Genomic DNA, 12,231 nt, shown 5'->3' on the forward strand with positions numbered 1-12,231 from the left:
GCTTGTCCCAAAGCTGCTCAGTTCTTCTCTGAACTCCTTGGCTCGTCCTAGATCTCCTCGTCTCTTCTCGGAGCTCCTCCGCTAGTCCATGAGCTCATCGGCTCTTCTATAACATGAATTACGAATGGTTTAATCCCTTCAAAGGGTACATAGATAGCCTTGTTTACAAGGCTCAACTACCAGGACAATTCGAACTCCTCATCTCGCTCCCAAGCTCCTTAGCTCACTCCCAAACTCCTTAGCTCGATCTTAAGCATCAAGCTCGTGTTCAATCATCAAGCATGTCTTTTACCACAATCGACCACTCCTCCTCAACTTATACCAAGAAGAGACCGTCCTTTGAAATTTGATTGAACCGCCTAAGTTTCGGGCTCGTTATTAATAGAAAGATTCTTCTTACCTCACTAGAGATCCCTATTTTCGTACTTGTATGATTTTGTGCATTAATAGTTGGCGTACTAGGTAGGGGGACACCATAAGGGACATTTGTACTAGTAACGTGATCGTTATCCCTTGTTTTCTTGCATATATAGAACAAGGAGTTTGTACTGAATACGTCAGCAACAATTAGATGGATGGCGAGGCCACCGCTTTTCCTGTGGATAACATATTCCGCGAATTTTTCTGGAGTATACTTTCCTCCTAGAAAATCCAATGTTAGATGTTCTGCGTGGCTAGTCAAGTGACGAGGCCAGAGAATTGAGGCCAACAGAAAGGCGACTCTGCCTTCTCCCGAGCATCCCATCGATGTCCCTATGTCTAGATTGCCCAGACACTCCAAAGTGTGGCCGTTCCCAATCCAAGCAGCCGCGCTTACGGTCCTTGATTCTAGATCGTCTATGTTCTGAAGAACGGTGAGGCGGTTTTCTGCCCAATTGAATACTATGATCCGCATTCTTTATCTCTCCTTCTTTCAAAGTGTATAAATCTTTACTGTTGCTCTGTGTTTGTTCTTTTTTGTTGTGATTTTGTTCTGTGACCCCCGCTTTGTTTTTATAGCCGAGAGATAATTCAACTTTGCTGTGCTTTTTCCTTTTCTTGTCAACTTCTTCCAACATAAATACCACAACGCGCTTAAGAGCTTATTCATCCATTTTTGGATATAACTTTTGCTGTTTTCTGACACCATCATAAGTACTCTATGTTGACAGCCATGCAGCACTTCGATCGCCGAGCCTTGAGAATCATGATGGGCAAGTCAAACATCGTGTTTGGCCCACGCGCAACCTTCCGTTTTCCTAACCTCGCGAATACCAAAGAGCGACCCGCACCTAATAATTACACTCATGATGGTCAGATTTCGTGAAGAAAGAACTTCTAGAATCCTGATCCACGTCATCAACGACAAATAAGGATTAGGGGGCAACTGTTAGGGGATGAATTTGGCCTATTAACCCCAATGCCCAAAACGTACTCATAGCCCAAATGGACAAATGCCCAAATCGGATTAAGGCCCACGACGAGTAAAGCCTGCGATAGATGACCAAACGACTCCATAAAATCGAAGGGCAGATCAGTTGAATTCTCTCGAAGTACGTCCTACATAAAACGCTATAAATACAGGAAAGCAGGTCCTATCACATCTATGTCCAATCCACGCTGACACGCGGGAAAAACGCTTGAAGCTAGTCCAAGAGCTCCTCAGATCTTCTCCGAGCTCCTCCGCTCGTCCTAGAGCTCCTCAGCTCTTTTTCAAGCTCCTCCGCTCGTCCTAAAGCTCCTTAGCTCTTCTTTGAGCTCCTCGGCTCGTCCCAAATCTCCTATGCTCGTCCCAGAGCTCTACAGCTCTCCTCCAAGCTCCTCCTCTTGTCCCATAGCTCCTCAGCTCTTCTCTGCGCTCCTCGGCTCATCCCAGAGCTCCTTAGCTCTTCTTCAAGCTCTTCAGCTCATCCCAAAGCTCTTTCGGTCTTCACCAAGCTCCTCGGCTTGTCCCAGAGCTCCTCAGCTCTTCTCCGAGCTCCTCGGCTTGTCCTAGAGCTTATCAGCTCTTCTTCGAGCTCCTCAGCTCGTCCCAGAGCTCCTTAGCTCTTCTCCGAGCTCCTTGGCTTGTCCCATAGCTGCTCAGTTCTTCTCCGAACTCCTCGGCTCGTCCTAGGCTCCTCATCTCTTCTCGGACCTCCTCCGCTAGTCCCAGAGCTCATCGACTTTTCTATAACATGAATTACAAATGGCTTAATCCCTTCAAAGGGTACATAGGTAGCCTTGTTTACAAGGCTCAATTACCAGGACAATCCGAACTCCTCATCTCACTCCCGAGCTCCTTAGCTCACTCCCGAGCTCCTTAGCTCGATCTTAAGCATTAAGCTCGTGTTCAATCATCAAGCATGTCTTTTACCCCAATCGACCCATCCTCCTCAACTTATACCATGAAGAGACCGTCTTTGAAATTTGATTGATCCGCCTAAGTTTCGGGCTCGATATTAATAGAAAGATTCTTCTTACCTCCCTAGAGATCTCTATTTTCGTACTTGGGTGATTTTGTGCATTAATAGTTGGCATAATAGGTAGGGGGACACCATAAGGGACATTTGTCCTAGTAACGTGATCGTTATCCCTCGTTTTCTTGCATGTATAGAACAAGGAGTTTGTACTGAATACGTCAGCAACAACTAGATGGATGGCGAGGCCACCGCTTTTCCTGTGGATAACATATTCCAAAAGTTTTTCTGGATTATACTTGCCCACTAGTAAATCCAATGTTAGATGTTCTGCGCGGCTAGTCGGGTGACGAGACCAGAGAGTTGAGGGCAACAGAAAGGCTACTCGGCATTTTCCCGAGCATCCCATCGATGTCCCTATGTCTAGATTGCCCAGACACGCCAAAGTGTGGCCGTTCCCAATCCAAGCAGCCGCGTTTACGGTTTTTGATTCTATATCGTCTATGTTCTGAAGAACGGTGAGGCGGTTTCTACCCATTTGAATACTATGATCCCCATTCTTTATTTCTCTTTCTTTCAAAGTGTATATATCTTTACTGTTGCTCTGTGTTTGTTCTTTTTTGTTGTGATTTTGTTCTGTGACCCCCGCTTTGTTTTTATAGCCGAGAGATAATTCAACTTTGCTGTGTTTTTTCCTTCACTTGTCAACTTCTTCCAACATTAATACCCCAACGCGATTAAGAGCTTCTTCATACATTTTTGGATATAGCTTTTACTGTTTTATGTCACCATCATACGTACTCTATGTTGACAGCCGTGCAGCGCTTCGATCGTCGAGCCTTGAGAATCATGATGGGCAAGTCAAACATCGTGTTTCCCCCATGCGCAACCTTCCGTTTTCCTAACATCGAGAATACAAAAGAGCAACCCACCCTTAATAATTACACTCATTATGGTCAGATTTCGTGAAAAAATAACTTCTAGAATCCTGATCCACGTCATCAACGACGAATCAGGATTAGGGGGCAACTGTTAGGGGATGAATTTGGCCTATTCAAGCCAAGGCCCAAAACCTATTCAAACCCAAATCCGGATAAATGCCCGAATCGCATTCAGGCCCACGGCGAGTAAAGCCCGCTATGGACGACCAAACGACTCCATAAAATGGAAGGGCAAATCCGTTAATTTCCCTCAAAGTACGCCCTACACAAAACGTTGTAAATACAAGATAACAAGTCCTGTCACATCTATGTCCAATCCACGCTGACACGTAGGAAAAACGCTTGAAGCTAGTCCCAGAGCTCCTCAGCTCTTTTTCGAGCTCCTCCGCTGGTCCCAGAGCTCCTCAGCTCTTCTCCGAGCTCCTCCGCTCTTCTTAGATCTCCTTAGTTCTTCTCTGAGCTCCTCCGCTCGTCCCAGAGCTCCGCAGCTCTCCTCCAAGCTCCTCCGCTCGTCCCAGAGCTCCTCAGCTCTTCTCCGTGCTCCTCGGCTCATCCCAGAGCTCCTTAGATCTTCTTCGAGCTCTTCAGCTCGTCCCAAAGCTCCTTAGGTCTTCACCGAGCTCCTCGGCTTGTCCTAGAGCTCCTCAGCTCTTCTCTGAGCTCCTCTTCTTATCCTAGAGCTTCTCAGCTCTGCTTTGAGCTCCTCGGCTTGTCCCCGAGCTCCTCAGTTCGTCCCGGAGCTCCTCAGCTGTTCTCCGAGCTCCTTGGCTCGTCCCGGAGCTCCTAAGTTCTTCTCGGAACTCCTCGGCTCGTCCTAGAGCTCCTCATCTCTTCTTGGATCTCCTCATCTCTTCTCGGAGCTCCTCCGCTAGTCCTAGAGCTCATCGGCTCTTCTATAACATGAACTACGAATGGCTTAATCCCTTCAAACGGTACGTAGGCAGCCTTGTTTACAAGGCACAACTACCAGGACAATCCGAACTCCTCATCTCGCTCCCGAGCTCCTTAGCTCACTCCCACGCTCCTTAGCTCGATCTTAATCATCAATCTCCTGTTCAATCATCAAGCATATCTTTTACCACAATCGACCTGTCCTCCTCAATTTATACCATGAAGAGACCGTCCTTTGAAGTTTGATTGATCCGCCTAAGTTTCGGGCTCATTATTAATAGAAAGATTCTTCTTACCTCCCTAGAGATCCTTATTTTTGTACTTGTGTGATTTTGTGCATCAATAGTTGGTGTACTAGGTAGGGGACACCATAAGGGACATTTGTCCTAGTAACGTGATCGTTATCCCTCGTTTTCTTGCATATAAAGAACAAGGAGTTTGTACTGAATATGTCAGCAACAACTAGATAGAAGGCGAGGCCACCGCTTTTCTTGTGGATCACATATTCTGCCAATTGTTCTGGAGTATACTTGCCCTCCAGTAACTCCAATGTTAGATGTTCTACGCGGCTAGTAGGGTGACGAGGCCAAGGAATTGAGTCCAACAGAAAGGCGATTCGGCCTTCTCCCGAGCATCACATCCATGTCCCTATGTCGTGATTGCCCAGATACGCCAAAGTGTGGCCGTTCCCAATCCAAGCAGCCGCGTTTACGGTCCTTGATTCTAGATCGTTTATGTTCTGAAGAACGGTTAGACGGTTTTCTGCTCAATTGAATACTATGATCCCCATTCTTTATCTCTCTTTCTTTCAAAGTGTATATATCTTTACTGTTGCTCTGTGTTTGTTATTTTTTGTTGTGATTTTGTTCTGTGACCCCCGCTTTGTTTTTATAGACGAGAGATAATTTAACTTTGCTGTGCTTTTTCCGTTACTTGTCAACTTCTTCCAACATAAGTACACCAACGCACTTAAGAGCTTCTTTATCCATTTTTTGATATAGCTTTTGCTGTTTTCTGTCACCATCATACATACTCTATGTTGACAGCCGTGCAGCGCTTCGATCGCCGAGCTTTGAAAATCATGATGGGCAAGTCAAACATCGTGTTTGCCCCACGCACAACTTTCCGTTTTCCTAACCTCGAGAATACCAAAGAGCAACCCGCCCTCAATAATTACACTCATGATGGTTAGATTTCGTGAAGAAAAAACTTCAAGAATCCTGATCCACGTCATCAACGACGAATCAGAATTAGGGGGCAACTGTTAGGGGATGAATTTGGCATATTCAATAGAAGGCCCAAAACCTACTCAAAGCCCAAATCGGGACAAATGCCCAAATCGGATTCAGGCCCACGGCGAGTAAAGTCCGCTATGGACAACCAAACGACTCCATAAAATCGAAGGGCATATCAGTTAAATTCCCTCGAAGTACGCACTACACGAAACGCTATAAATACAGGAAAGCAGGTCCTGTCACATCTATGTCCAATCCACGCTGACACGAGGGAAAAACGCTCGAAGCTAGTCCAAGAGCTCCTCAACTCTTCTCCGAGCTCCTCCGCTCGTCCTAGAGCTCCTCGGCTCTTCTTCGAGCTCCTCCGCTCATCCTAAAGCTCCTCAGCTCTTCTTTGAGCTCCTCAGCTCGTCCCAAAACTCCTATGCTCGTCCCAGAGCTCTGCAGCCCTCCTCCAAGCTCCTCTGCTTGTCCCATAGCTCCTCAGCTCTTCTCCGCGCTCCTCGGCTCATCCCAGAGCTCCTTAGCTCTTCTTCGAGCTCTTCAGCTCGTCCCAAAGCTCCTTAGGTCTTCACCGAGCTCCTCGGCTTGTTCCAGAGCTCCTCAGCTCTTCTCCGAGTTCCTCGGCTTGTCCTAGAGCTTCTCAGCTCTTCTTTGAGCTCCTCGGCTCGTCCCAGTGCTCCTCAGCTCTTCTCCGAGCTCCTCAGCTCTTTTTCTGAGCTCCTCTGCTTTTCTCCGAGCTCCTTGGTTCGTCCCAGAACTCCTCAGCTCTTCTTCGAGCTCTTCGACTCGTCCCAGAGCTCATCAGCTCTTCTCCGCGCTCCTTCGGTCGTCCTAGAGCTCCTCAGCACTTCACCGAGCTCCTTGGCTCGTCCCAAATCTCCTCAGCTCTTCTTCGAGCTCCTCGCCTCGTCCCAGAGCTTCTCAGTTCTTCTCCAAGCTCCTCTGCTCGTCTCAGATCTCCTTTGCTCTTCACTGAGCTCCTTGGCTCATCCCAGAGTTTCTCAGCTCTTCTCCGAGCTCCTCGGCTCGTCCCAAAGCACCTCAGGTCTTCTCCGAATTCCTTGGCTTGTCCCAGAGCTCCTCAGCTCTTCCACTCGTCCTAGAGCTCCTCGGCTCTTCTATAACATGAACTACGAACGGCTTGATCCTTTCAAAGGGTACGTAGGCAGCCTTGTATACAAGGCGTAGCTATCAGGACAATCTGAGCTCCTCAGCTCGCTCCCGAGCTCCTTAGCTCGCTCTCAAGCATCAAGCTCGTCTTCAATAATCAAGCATGTCTTTTATCACAATCGACTCGTCGTCCTCAACTTATACCATGAAGAGACCGTCCTTTGAAGTCCAATTGATTCGCCTATGTTTCGGGCTCGTTATTAATAGAAAGATTTTTCTTACTTCCCTAGAGATCTCTTTATTCGTACTTGTGTAATTTCGTGCATCAACAAACTTACAGGAAGAGAAATACATAAAAACACATCAACAAGAGCTAAACATACCAAAATTGATGTTATATATTGTGTTTTGTGAGTTTATATACTGTATTGTTAAATAAATCTTTGAGAATTTTTACATATTTATCTAAAAGAAAAATCCATACTATGTTTTATTAACATAATCGAAGGTGATTAATTTTCCTAAAATCTCAAAATAGTTATAGAAAAATATAGTAAGTGGTTTAGGTAAATAAGTAATGAGATTTATATACATGCCATATTATTAAGCTTGTTGAAGAAGAATTGCAATTTCAAAGATACCATAATTTTTCTTAAATAAATGAAATTAGTTATCTATAGTTTAAAATTTACTTTTGATAACATTTATCTTTTGAAATAGAAAATTAAATTCAATTTATAAACATTTAAGTAAGGGTCAATTAAATCTAAATACACAGATGACTGAAAAATTAAGAATATATACATGTTTTTTGTATAATTAATTCTCTCTCATCAACTTGTATAAGTTAGACAAAAATACCCCTCCGCATGTAACAAATTGTTTAACGTTATAACAAAATAGATATCGACGAGACATAAATTTCAGATAATAGTTTCGGTCAAATTTTCGATTATGACTCAATTTTCGATAAATCATATTATATCGCGATAAGTTTATAAGTTACATGGTAAACTAATATTTATCGTGTTAAAATATTTATTACCCCCTCCGTTCCTTAAAGATTGATGTTTTAGAGTTTTTACATATATTAAGAAACAATCATTGTCTAATTATTTGTCAATTATTTTTTTATATCAAACATTTTTTAATAAGTTTGAACCAATAGTAATATAGAACAGATAATCATTGCACCTTGAAGTTTACGATATATTAATATCAATTAATAAAAAATAAAACAAAAATCTAGAAAATCAATCTTTGTGGAACAAATTAAAAAGCTAGAACATCAATCTTTTAGGAACAGAGGGAGTATATGATTATATCAGCTAACTTATGTATTAACCGGTTTATTTACTTTAGTAATTTAATTATTTCCGTTAACTTATACATTAGCGTATTCATTTATCATGATAATATAATTGTTACGTTTAAGATATGTTAGCATTTTATATACGTAGCTAATGAAATTGTTATCCGTTTATGAAATTGAACCCAGAAGAATGTAACAATGGTTGTTGCCGTCGACAACCTATTCTCCTACCTTGATCAATTAATCTCATCAAATCTCTAATTGGCAAATTCCGTCAAGGTCTTAGACTTCGCAGCTCGATCTATTCAATCCACCATGAATCCTTTAGCCGTCGGACTCTCTCCGACGTTATTTCAATTATGACCACCGCTTGTAAAATTATCACTGTCGATATCATCATCACCCATCATCACCGATATCATCATCACCACCACCACCTGTAAATCACTGAAACTACCACCGATATTTCAACTATGACCACCGCCGATAAAATTATCACTATCGGTATCATCATCATCTATCGCCATCGGTATGATCATCACCACTACCATCTATAAATCACAGAATCTACCCCAATTTTGATTTTGGTATTCACATAATCAAAACCCAAAAAAATTTGATTTTGGTCTGCACATAACCGTGAAGAGAAGAAGAAAGGAAGAAAAAAAAAAGAAAAAATTAAAAATAAATAGTTTAATTATAGTAAAGGATGGAGTTGTCTTTTCCACATGTACAGAAAATATCAAATAGTATCAAAGAGAATGAACTAATTATTGAATCTTCTATTGTCATACTTTATAGATACTCTTTAAGTAAACAGGCGTATATACATACGTGTATATATATATATATTGAAAAAACATGAACTTTCAAATTTGGGACAAAAAAACCACCTCACGAAATGTCATACAAATCGTAAAGTTTGGTTTGACTTAAAAAAAAAATTCATGTTTAAGGTTAACGGAAATTTAACGTCACGCCCGAAATTGCCAAGTCAACGAACTTTACGATTGATATGGTATTTCGAGAGTTCATGTTTTTTTCGTCTCAAATTTGAAAGTTCATGCTTTTTTTTACATTTTCCCATTATATTATTTATATTTTTAATTAATGATAATATTATTAATATTAATTAATCCTTCAAATAGATGCTATCATTTTTATGACTAGATTATGTATCCGCGCGTTGCGCGGGATTTTAATTTTAAATTTTTATCAATTCGAATTTTTGAGCATAAATTGATTCATTTGAATTTTGAAAGATTTTATTTTACACATGTTCATTATCTTTCCAAAGTAGTAAAACATTGCTCACACTTTTCAGTACAATTTGTCTCGTTATCTTTTATGATTTACTCGTCGTCTCTCAAAATCTACCCTTTATTCACCTTATATTGGTTCACATATAGTATATTCAACTATAAATTAGTTTTTAGAAATCGAGAAACAAAACTTCGTGTAAATTCTATCCTCCGGTTTACCGAATTAGAGAGGAATACGCTTTGAGACGGCGACTTAATAGTGACAACGGCGGGAATTATGTACTTCACCAGAGCAAAAACAAGTTCTCGAAGACGAAGATGAAAGGACGACGAGACTAAGAGAAAGGTTTCAGAGAGAGAAAATATGAGACAAAGATGAAGATAAATCAACATGGCTACTACACAAGTGCGTGAGGACAAAATGGGAAGAAACGTGGGCTAAATTTTACTAATGTCTTGGACAATTTTCCATAACCCCGAAAATTTTATTTGCCCAGATCGGTTACCTTACACCCAATTATCTCTTTATTTTAATTTTCAAAAATAATTTTATTTTGGTAAATCAATTAAACACAAACTTTGAACCTAAAAATTTTTCCTCTTCCCCCTCATTTCTCTCCGTCGTCGAAAGAAAAAACAGAAAAGCCAATTCTCTCGATTCTTATTCTCCGGCAAGATCTTCAATGCTGCTTCTCCGGCGACCCAACGCTACTCTCCGGTGAGTGCTTTGACATTGCTTCTCACTGAGTTTTCTTCTCCGGCAGTGATGCTTCCGTTCTTCTTCTCCGTTGACTCTTCTTCTCGGTTGGCGTCTTCTTTATATTTTCCTGTGACTCTTTTCTCAAGCGTGTCTCCGGTGACTCATTCTTCTCCAGTGTGTCTCCTCCTCGTCTCCGGTGGAAATTAGGGTTGTTCTCGACTGGAGATCTCCGCCGTTGTCGATAGTTCTCGGAGATTAGTAGTCTTTTGATTGCAGATTTGTGGGTTAGGTCAGAGATTTAATGGTGGTCGTTGTAGATTTATCAATTTTGTATTGCAGATTTGTTTGTTGGTTGTGTTGTTTTGATTACCAATTTATTTCTTTGCTTTGTAGATTTATTTGTTTGTTTTGCAGGTTTGTTTGTTTGTTTTCCATTTGTTTGCAGATTTATTTGTAGTTTTAGATTTTTTTTCTCAGATATTGCAGATTTATTTAGCAGATCTATGTGTTGCTCATCTGATTGCAAATTTATTTATAGTTCTTAAGAATTCTTTATTTGCTTTGTAGATTTTTTTTTTTTAAGTTTTGCAAGTTTGTTTGTTTGGCTCAAGTATTGTGTGGGTGTGTGTTCGTTAGTCATAGTCATGGAAATGTCAGATTTTGCTCTTGGTCGTTTGGCTCAAGTATTGTGTGGCACTAACATTGAAGCCAACTTTCTGTTTTCATACTTGATCAAGCCATCAAAGCACAAGGTTGTGAGAAGGATATTGGAGAGCTCAAAAAGTTGTGTTCAGTTGTTATGAGAAAGAGATACAAGAGTTAAGGAGCTTCAAAAATATGGTTGTGTGCTTTGGTCATAGTTCTATGTAAGAGGTTTATTTTTAGTTGAGTTTGTATTGATTGGTCTTTCTCTTGAGATTGGATTTAATAATTAGAGTTTATTGAGATTGTATTGGTCTTAAGAGATTCTATTGAGTTTATTGTATCGGTCTTAAGAGCTTGTATTGACTAAAACATAAAATAAAGTTATATCCCAATGGATTTAAGTCAAAACATTTGGTAGCATAGTTCTTGGTTAATTGATGACAAAGTTGTTTACGGTTTGTAGTAAAATTATTTGTTTTAAAGTCAATATATTTACAAATAGCCAATTATCTCAAATTTTAGCAAAGTGTTTAAAATAATTATGTTTAACCAATTTTATCACCTTACTCAAATTTTATATATCGCATGTATACTTAATATTTCAATCAAGATGGAATCAATGTTGAAACATGAATTTAACGTTTGCTTGCACTTTAACTAGCAGATGATCAATTTTTACATGGACACTTGCTGTTGTTTTCTACAGCTTTGTTTAATTGATCGCATATTTGATTGCATATAAGGATAAAACCCTAAATCGTATAGTAGATTCTAGCAAACAAATCTGTAGCATCTTAAAATAAGTCTGTGAATATAAATCTGTAATTAAAGGGTATCAACAATGAAAGGACCCATACCCGCTACACAGAGCTGGTTGACTTCCTGGTCTGGTCCAAACTATCTTTATATGCAAACCCGCCAATAACAACGGAAAAATAACTCTTGACTTAACCAACCTGTAAAAGAGAGAGGGGTGAGCAATTAAAAATCACTCAGTGAGGGCAAGCCTCAGGGCTCACGAAGTCCTCATACACAAACACGCTTAGACAATTACAAAGTCTAAACCTAAGACAAGCATGCAATCACGTGTCAAAGATACACACACATCAAACAAATGAGACTACGTCCCATAACCACTACCATAAAGGCATGTATGATACGAACGTATAACACACGCCGTCTACCCGTACGTACTGGATCCCTCGTGCCTGAGCACTTCTTCCGTGCAACCGGATCCCTCGTGCCTTTTGCACTTCTTCCGTGCACCTCATACTTGTCGGCTCGTCAGCCATCCTGATCTATCTGCAACCCGCGTCCATAGACCATCACACAACTACAAGGATCTCTCATATAGGACTCTCTCTGCGGCTCACCACATAATCGTGTCATTAGCACATTCTCTCATCACACAACATTTATTTACCACACAAACATGCATTTCACGAATCACACAACCCGCACTAAAATATTCATTTTTATTTTATTTTCATTTTCTAAAATACTAGTTCATTTTATAAATAGGTATATATCTACATATAAATACGTATAAATATAATATACAATCACCACCCAAATATGTTCGGCTTAACCCTAAACTAAGTAACTATCTAAACATATCGGTATATGAAAGTGACACTAACTAGTCTTCACCTTAGCTATTCGGGTTGATTCCTCGGTTTAGTACTAGAAACAACGTGAGACCGGTTCAACAACACTTCTCAATCTGCAACGGTTTACATAACCAATCAAAGATT

The 12,231-nt window shown here is 40.7% G+C and overlaps 1 long non-coding RNA gene across 1 annotated transcript; it reads left to right on the plus strand.

Moving 5' to 3' along the window:
• The first annotated feature begins 9,316 nt into the window (after positions 1-9,316).
• On the plus strand, positions 9,317-10,885 carry LOC110228602. The gene is made up of 2 exons (XR_002332071.1): positions 9,317-9,850; positions 10,570-10,885. It is a non-coding gene; the product is annotated as an uncharacterized LOC110228602 (long non-coding RNA).
• Positions 10,886-12,231: the final 1,346 nt, after the last annotated feature.

This window comes from Arabidopsis lyrata (genome assembly GCF_000004255.2).
Source record: "Arabidopsis lyrata subsp. lyrata unplaced genomic scaffold ARALYscaffold_5, whole genome shotgun sequence".
Taxonomy (NCBI): domain Eukaryota; kingdom Viridiplantae; phylum Streptophyta; class Magnoliopsida; order Brassicales; family Brassicaceae; genus Arabidopsis; species Arabidopsis lyrata.